Source organism: Microtus oregoni, unplaced genomic scaffold, assembly GCF_018167655.1.
Source record: "Microtus oregoni isolate MIOR12 unplaced genomic scaffold, Mior012 000147F_ref0000457, whole genome shotgun sequence".
NCBI classification, from domain to species: domain Eukaryota; kingdom Metazoa; phylum Chordata; class Mammalia; order Rodentia; family Cricetidae; genus Microtus; species Microtus oregoni.
In genome coordinates, this window is record NW_024544797.1 from 619,307 (window position 1) to 629,052 (window position 9,746).

Genomic DNA, 9,746 nt, shown 5'->3' on the forward strand with positions numbered 1-9,746 from the left:
AAAACTCATAGGTGTGATTTACACGTGGTAAAATGCATGGATCTTCTTTTTTTCTTCTTGTGCAGGGGATGGAATCCAGGGCTTTGAGTAGGCTAGGTGAGTTTTTCCATGAGTTCCATCCTCAGCCACGATACACACAAATCTTAGGCGAATAACTGGTGCCTCTGCCGTGTGTAGCCCCCACGTGACCACCATTCATATGAAAATACAGAACATCTCCCCGACCCCAACAAGTTCCCTTGTGCCCCTTCCAGGTCTGCCTCACTTTCCCCCCAAAGCAGAGGACATTCTATTGTCATGATTGGATTGATGTGTGTGTGTGTGTGTGTGTGTGTGTGTGTAGAACGATTCCAAAATTATGAGAATCAATATCCAGGGGCTCTATTAGATGAAACACCCATGAAACCCTGTGTGAGATTACCCTCTGCCTTAGTTGGGCTATAATCAGGAAACAAAATAGTTCAAGCAGAAAGATAGCAGGCCAAGAATTGAGTTGCTGAAGAAATCACTGCAAGGGCTGGAGGAGCAGAAGGGACAACTGTCTCTGGTGTCAAACTCACAGGACTTCAGCTGCAGTCCAGAGAGTAGGAAGCTGCCATTCTGCTTCCATGAAGCTGGGGATGTGGTTGAATGAAAATGACGTGACAGCTCCTAGGTGTTGTAAAACTGCCCAAGAGAGACCTCGGCGGCCAGGCGGCCACGGGGGGGGGGGGGGGGGGGGGGGGGGACGGGATGGGGGTTGTTGGGAGCCAGAGGCCTCGTGGTGGGCAGGAGACAAATATGCCTACACCACGCAGGCAGAGCTTAAGTGAGTTTATTGAGAGAAGGGTAAATAGGAGGGGGGAGAAATTCAGAGAGAAAGAGGAAGAGGCAAGGGCCAGCCTGCCTCTTCAGAAGGGTAGTGGGAAAGAGAGAGCGGAAATGGGTGGAGCTTGTCTCTGACAGACTACTAGTGATGTTACTGTCATAGGACCCTGGGCTGGCTAGGGCACTGTCTGGGTTCATCCTGCCAGGTGACAGGGACCAGCAAAAAGCCTGAATCCTAACACTACGGATGGCTGAAGGAAAAGGGTTTGTTGTAGACACGTGGGAAGAGTACTGCCAGAGGCATTTGGAACAGCCCAGGCTGAACATGGTCAGCAGAATAGGCTGGGCCATGAGAAAGAGGAAGAGAAGAGAGAAAAAAAGAGAGCCAAAACGACCAAGAAAGCACATGGAAACCAAGAGACCAAGATGCCTGGTTTATATAGGAAAGAGAAACTGGGGGAAGGGAGCTGAAGCCCAGCCCCTGGGTTGGAGATGTTTAGGCTGGCGGCCAGGTGAGAAGTTCTGGGAAGACCTACAGGTACTGAGTGAGACTTGTCCCTGTTTCTTTGGGACCTGACAATAGTGTCTTTAGCCTTTGCCTCATCCCGTTAGCCAGTACCACAACAGCAGAAGCATGGCTTCTGTCTTGCTTTTGCTTTCCAAAATATCACAAAAAAAGTGCATTCCAACTGTTTGGAATCTCCAGTTGGGGAGGGGAGCTTTCCAGACCCTGCCCTCAGGAGCTGCCTTTCCAGACTAGACCTCTGAGAAAAACTGCCATCAGCTCGGCCCCCTCCCACCCCCCATACCCGGGACCATGCCTTCTTAAAGACCCTGCCCATAGGTCTGCTGCATGTGCTTTCAAGTTCTCTTTTCCTGCCTTCCTGAGAGTCACCCGGGGGTGCTCTGCTTTGCATTGCTCTGTTTATTAAATCTGGATTTATTAATTCCGTTTGATTTGGATTATTGCATCGGCAGCAGAGGAAGCCAGTAACTGGGGATCCAAACCATACCTGGAAATCTCCAAATCTCCAGTGTTCCGTTGGAACCTCCAGCTTGCTTCTGCCTGATCCAAAAAGCCTCAGTCCTCCCTCCCTTCCTCCTCCTCCTCCTCCTTCTTCTTCTTCTTCTCTCTCTCTCTCTCTCTCTCTCTCTCTCTCTCTCTCTCTCTCTCTCTCTCTCTCTCTCTCTCTCTCTCTCTCTCCAAAACCTGCCCATTCAGATCTCCAACAAAGGGACCTTACCAAAAAGCTCAGTTCACATTCTTGGTGGCAGTTCCTCCCCTGAAGTTTCCAGCTGCCTGAGTCCCCGCCTAAAGCGGCCAGCTTTTGACCTTGCTTTGGCATAAACCCGGCTTGTGGAGGACACATCATCACCCCTTGCCTACAACCTATATAGTCTCCCTGCTTTAGTTTGGACGTGTGGCTTCTCCTGCCTCGATCCCTGGGGCTGGAGAACTAACCTGGGAGTTGTTTTGCTCAAATAAGCTTGCTGTTATGCTTTTCCAATTCGGCTTGATCTGGCTTACTGTGTCCGCAGAGAAATCTAATATTGGGGTGCAGAAAAGCTATTAAAAAGCAGTCTAGGTAGTGTAGCTTTTAACTATCCAGCCTGCGATATGAGAAGAAAACTAGGTGGGGGGTGGAAATGGATACTGAGTTTCTGGCATGCCTTGTAAGTGCTGATTTATGTGCGTGGCCTGTCTTAGATAAGTCAGCAGCCACATATGCATCTCCGAGACATCAAATGGCTTTTGCACCATCCTAATTTTGCTGTTGTTAGATATAAGTATTGACAGGGAGATGGCTCAGTGGAGTAAAATTCTTGCACAAAGTCCTGATTACATCCCCAGCACCCACATAAAAGCTGGGCATAACAGTGTGTACTGTAATCCCAACACCGAGAAAGCAGGGACAAGAGGTCCACCTGACAACCAGGCTAGTCAATATGACCAACTCCAGGTTAGGCAAGATTCTGGGTCAAAAAAATAAGGTGAGCAACTAAAAAAGACACTGAACATAAATCTCCACACACACTTGCATGAGTCAGCACACACACACACACTGACAGACCTAACAAAATGAATGAGTGAGAAGGCGGAGATTTATCAGTGGAAGCATGTTATAAAGAACCTAATCAGGCTAGTTGTGATGATGCTTGCCTTTAATCCTAGCATTTGGGAGACAGAAGCAGATGAATCTCTGAGTTGGAGGCCAATCTGGTTTGCATCCTGAGTTCCAGAGCTACAGGGTTACATAGTGAAAGGCTGTCTCAGAATAAATAAATAAACAACTTTCTATTGACTCGCAGTTTTTGCCTACATGTGATATGGTTAGAACCACTAATTTTGCCAATCTGGTAATATGTTGTGGCATCTCCGAGTTTGAAAGAGGTTTCAAACTCACTTTTCCCTAACTAACACCAAGATTGAGCAATCTATAATCACATTTAACTTGCCTTTGGATTTCCCCTTTTGTAAGGTGTTATGGTTTTGGTCCCTTTAAGAGATAAGCCATGCCTACTCCCTCCCCCATCCGCTGAGGCAGGCTGATCTTCAGCTTCCAGCCTGAGCTCCCTCTCTTTTCCATCTTCCTCTCGGAGAGGCCCTCTCTTCCCACTTCTCCGCTTCCCCCCTTCTCTGTCTCTTTCTCCTCTTCTCTCTCTCTCTCTCTCTCTCTCTCTCTCTCTCTCTCTCTCTCCCTCCCCCTCTCTCTCTGTCCCCCCTTCACCCTTCCTCCTCCATAACCCCCTGAATAAACATTCAACCTCACCCTGCATGTCGTGTCTATCCATGTTTCTGTCTTCTGCCTGCCCGCCATGTGTTTCCCTGCCTGGGACCATCCATTGCTCAGGGACCAGCAGCCTACTCTGCCTGGGGCCCACTGCCTGCTGCCACATGGCCTGCCACCACTGCTCTGAGACCAGCAGCTGTCTCTGCCTGGGACTGGCTGCTCCCAGGGCCCGCTGTCTGCCGCCACATGGCCCGCTACCACCATTTGGGACCTATAGCATTTCTGCTGCCCACTGCCGCGGGGATCTTGCAGCATTTTTTTAAAAAGAATATTATAAGGTGCTTCTATAAGTCTGCTGCCCATGTTTCTAATAGCTTTGCTGACTGAGTTCTACATGTTCTCCATGCATTCTGGGAACAGCTTGTCTTTCCCATCCCCTTTTTTGGGGGGAGGGGTGTTGCAGGAAAATTGTTCACACTGCCAGGCTGCTGTAATAGTAAAGTTATACCTTGAGTCCTAGGGTGGAGTCAGCAACTGACTGACTGGAATTAGCAATAGCTATACTGGAGGACTAAGGAAGTTGGATAAGGAGGGACAGGAAGACAGAAGGAAGGGCTTGGGAGATTTCGAGTGCTTTTGGATCAGGAAAATTGTGGAGAGTAGGGGCAGCTGAGCATCCCTCTGCTGTTCCTTGGCTTTATCTTTGGATTTATCTGTCTGCTGTTCTTTGCATGTGTTCCATTCTTTTTTGGAATTTGAAAAATTAAAGTATGTATACAATACTATAAATAAATATTCAGAATTTCAATGGCTAACTACTTTGAGTTCTGAAAAGGCTGATATTACACATTAGAAGTTATGGCCATTATCAGAATACCTGTACAAATTAAGACTGACAGTGTTCCAGCATATGTCTCTAGTAAAATAAAAGTTTTTCTGCATATTACAGCATAAAGCTATGCTTAATAAACAGAAAGGTAATAAAGACTCCGGGAGATAGATTACACAATGCTTTGTTAACTTTAAATTTTTTAAATGCTAATGAGAAAGAAATGACAGCAGCAGAGAGACATTGAATAATAGAAAAACCTGCTGTATTAAATCAGCCTGTATACTTTAAGGATGTGTAGACCTCAGAATGGAAATCCGGATATGTATTATGTTGAGGAAGAGATTTTGCCTTTGTTTCCACAGAAGAAGAAGAAAAACTATGGATACCATTAAAATTGATAAAGATTAAATTTGAACAGAAGAAGCTTCTTGATTAGAAAAGGTGATGGTTCATCAAACAGTGTGGCCATTCAATATCAACTAACTGATAAGACTAACAAATGCTTCTCATTTAATCAGATATAACCGGTCACAAAGGGAAACTCACCAGAGTTAGGGCTGGGGCAGGGTTATGTTTTTTTCTTTCCAGGAGAATGAAAGAATCCAGTTAAGGAATCTGAAGGTCACTGGACAATGAGATATCTGAAGAAGAAAAAATCATCTGGAGAAAATGTCCGAAGAAAAGGAGTAAATTGCTGCGATGGTATAGCATACCGATAGGATAAAATCTCACAAATCTGCCCAGATCTTCGTTTCTGTTGTTCACTACAGACATAGAAGGCAAAACGGTCATTTTGTAGTCCCAATTTAATTAAAAACTAAAGCTGACTTTGGAGTTGAAACATGGCTCTCTCCTTCTTGCTTGTTAAAGGAAAATCCAAAATCTCTGTCTCATGTCAGAAGAGTCACCTCATATGGGACAGAAGAAAAACCAAAATTAATATTTCTATTAATCTTATAGTCCTTTGGCTTTATTTTGATTCCTTAAAACTTATCTTAAGGTATAAATATCCAAAAATTTATAAGATTAATATATATGTATATATATACATATATGTATGTATAAAGTTTCTGTCATGATATTAATGGTCATATAGAGCACTAATTTTAGAAATAGGCTTCATCTAGCTTCCTATATGAGATTTCAGGTTTGAATCTGAAGCAGGTAACTAGGAACTAAGTTTGTGTACCCCCCCCCCCCATGTATTTAACAGAGTGTGGTCCTTTTTTTTTTATTGAGAAAAGAAAAAAAAACATAAACAAAAAACAAGTTTCCACTTCCTCCCAGCCTCCCATTTCCCTCCCCCTCCTCCCACCCTTCTCCCCCTCCTCCCACCCTTCTCCCCCTCTCCCCACTCCTCTCCCCCCAGAGTGTGGTCCTTTAACCTTTCTGAGATCTGCTGCATATGATATTTAAAATGCTTGAGTTTTCTGTAGTGAACCATGACCATTCCTAACAGTGACCTTTGAAGTCTCCAAAAGGATGATGGGACCTCACAACAACAATTCCACCTGGATTGTGTAATGCCAGTAAGCTTACAAACACTACCCAAGTATCAGCTTTGGACTACAGACTGCTCAGGACAGTTTCAACGTGGTTAGCTAAGATAGTCCAGCCTCATATACTATCCAGCCAGGACTTCAGAGAAGCCCTGCACTTTCCCATCACACCAAGACTGTATAACAGCTAGGTCTCCCAGGACTTGACCTTAATCCCAATTTTCTCAGTGTCCCCCCAAAATGCTGTCACCCCCAAACAACAGGAAGTAATTTTGAAAACACAACACCCAAATTCCCAAAAGGTGGGGAAAGTGGTTCGTGATCATTTGGTGGATTACGGATGTTTTGCATTGTTGAGGGAGATTGGTTACAATTTGAGATTAAAAACCTGATAAATCCAAGGAACCATGGAGGAAGAATCAGCTGATACCACGTTCCATGTTTTCCAGATCCAAAAGCCAGTGAAATCTCTTTTAAATTATTTTGTTTCTTTTTTTTTGGGGGGGGGGTTTCTTGTAAGATACTACTTTGATCATCACTGCACATATTGTCCTGTCACATTTCCACCTCTAAATATTTCCATGCACATGACCAGTTCTTTATTAAAGATTACTAAACAGCACTAAAGATTGAACCAGGGTGTTGCATTCAGAAAGCAGAACTGCTGGTGAGTCATTATGTGACCTTGGCGACTTTTACTCTCCTCCAGGTTTCAGCACCTCCTCTGTGCCACAGACAGAAGGCTTTCTAATACAGTGTTTATCTTGCTGAATTCTAAAGCCTCTTTAATGCCTCTGTTCAAAAGAGGTCTTTGATGTAAAAGACTTACAAGTTTAAAGACTTACAAGTTGTTCTGTGTATTTACCTGGCCAGTGGTCTTGGTCCTCTGAGCCTCCATGAGTATGGATTTCCTTGGAATAGGGAGACCCTGCAGCTCTAGTATGGTAGAATATATTATGCTTATAATATCATTTTACAGTCTACACACATGGTCGTCCTTTTGGGGTACACTGGGAAGATAGATTGGAAAACTGATTTTTTCTAGAATTTCTGAATATTGCATTCCACTTTAAAGTTTGTCTGATAAATGTCTCAAGTAGTTTAAAAGGTGTTAGAACTATGGTGATGTCGATTGTCTTTTGGCGATACATGATTAGAATGCTTCTAACTTTCTGCTCTCACCAACCACAATGAAATGATTCAGTGATGTTTAGTTCTAGGGGACAAAAGGAACTACCAAAGTTTCTCAGGTGTTCATGTTATTGTGCAGGTAGATAGTCCAGAATCCGTATCTTGTGATATAATCCTTGTGACATGAAGCAGATATTAAATTATTTTCCATAATTGTTTTTTCATAACCTCATTGATCACTCTGATTATTTCCACTATGAATGTAGCTTTTTAATCTTTTCTGTTTTAAATTTTTGGAAATTGTTATTGAATTGTATTCCTTTTATGCTGCCAATTTACTATACACAGCATAATCTTCCCTAGAATTAATTATTTGCTTCTTTGTTGACTTTTGTTTTTCTTGTTGCTTTTAATCTTTGAAAGATTTTTGTTTATTGGCTAAAATGTCTTTGTAGGTGGTTCTTCATATATTTTTATTTCAAAATACCAACACTCAAGTTGAGAGGCTCATAAATATCTACTATTCCATATCTTGTATATGTGCAGATAAGATTCATACATTTGCAAAAAATGGCAATAAACATGTTTTCAAAAGTGAAAAAAAAAACAAGTTTAAAACAAAAATAAAAGGAGGCGAGGTAGTGGTGGCCAGGCCTTAAATCCCAGCACTCAGGGAGGGAGAGGCAGACAGATCTCGGTGAGTTAGAGGCCAACCTGGTCTACAGAGTGAGTTCCAGGACAGCCAGAGCTACATAGAGAAATCCTGTCTCAAAAAAAGGCATTTCTCAAGACAGAGAATGAAAGAGTGAAATTGACTTGTGCTTGCTATTATATATTCTAATCTGCTTAATAGAATTTTTGCTATTTTCCAATCAAAATAAATCAGAATGACCTACAATTCTTTTTTGTTTGTTTGTTTTGTTTTGTTTTTCAAGGCGTGGTTTCTCTGTAGCTTTGGAGCCTGTCTTGGAACGTAGACCAGGCTGGTCTCGAACTCACAGAGGTCCACTTTCCACCGGCCTCTGCCTCCCAAGTACTGGGATTAAAGGTGTCAGCCACCACTAGAATTCTTTTAAGAACAGAAAAGGTTGTATGTTTCTTTAAGTTGAAATCCTGGAAGCTTTGTTACATCTTACCTCATTATATTCCTAAAAAGATTCATTTAGATACATTCTTTTTTTAAAATGATTTATTTAACTTTATGTTCATTGGTGTGAAGGTGTCAGATCTCATGGAACTGCATTTTCAGACAGTTGTGAGCTGCCATGTGGGTGCTGGGAATTGAACCCGGGTCCTCTGGAAGAGCAGTCAGTGCTCTTAACTGCTGAGCCATCTCTCCAGCCCATTTAGATACATTCTTGAAGGGCCACCTGCTCAAACCTTTTCTCCAACATGCCATGAGGCAGACAAAGAATGGAACTTTAGTTGCCACACACAGAAGTGATTTTATGTTAAATTGTTTTTTATTTTGATGTGGGATTCCCCTCTATATGCTGTGATAACCATTAATGAATAAAGAAACTGGCTTGGCCTGTTGATAGGGCAGAACTTAAGTAGGTGGGAATGGGGGAGACTAAACTGAATGCTGGGAGAAAGGGGCAGAGTTAGAGAGAAGCCATGTATCCCTACCGGAGACCAGATGCCAGAACTTTAGCTGGTAAGCCACAGGCACGTGGTGATACACAGATTAATAGAAATGGGTTAAATTAATATGTAAGAGTTAGCCAATAAGAAGCTAGAGCTAATGGGCCAAGCAGTGATTTAAATAATATGGTTTCTGTGTGATTGCTTCGGGTCTGAGCCGACTGGGAACAAGCAAGCGGCCTCTCTTTATACTACATTATTTATCTATTTATTTTGTGTTGTGTGTTTGTAGAAGACAACCTTCAGGTGTTGGTTCTAGTCTCCGCCTTGTTGGGGCACAGTCTCTCTTGTTTCTGATGCTATGCTGTGTACTCCAGTCTAGCTGGGCCTGGAACTTCTGGATAAATCTCCCATCTCTGCTTCCTGTTTTTATACAGGAGTGCTGGCATGCACACCACCACATCCAGATTGGTTCGGGCTTGAACTTAACATTTTCGGGCTTGCACAGCCAGTGCCTTCACCAGTTAAGCCATCTCCCTGGCCCTTGAAAAAAAAAAATTGGTTTTTGGTCTTTTGGGGGCAGGTTTGAGACAAGGTTTCTCTGTGTAGCCCTGACCATCCTGGAACTCACTCTGTAGACAAGACTGCCTTGAACTCATATATTGGCCTGCCTCTGCCTCCCAAGTGCTGGGATTAAAGGCATGTGCCACCACTGTTTGGCTGAAAAATGATTTTTAAACTATTAAAAAAATATTCAGGGTGGTCATGACACAGTTTACGTTGGCAAAATTAGCTGTTTTAAACATTTTGGTTCCAATATGATAATTTTACATTCCTAATAGAAAAACACCGCCCACCCCTCAGATTTCCTTAAAGTCACATATGTGCAAATTCTCTCTCGGACAAAAACACAAAATTGAGAGTTAAGAGTTTCCTGAGGTTAATAAATAAATAAATTAAATAAAAAAAAAGTTTCCTGAGGTTAAGTGAGAAAATCCAGACCGCATTAGAAATTGACAATGGCTTTGGTAAACATAGTGCTTTCTAGAAACTGCATTCTGAGGATTTGTGGAGCGTACTTTTGATTCCAGTCCCTAGGTTGGCTAAGCTGTACCTGGAAAACTCCTGGGAGTGTTGCAGCTGTTCTTGTTCTCCTTCAGT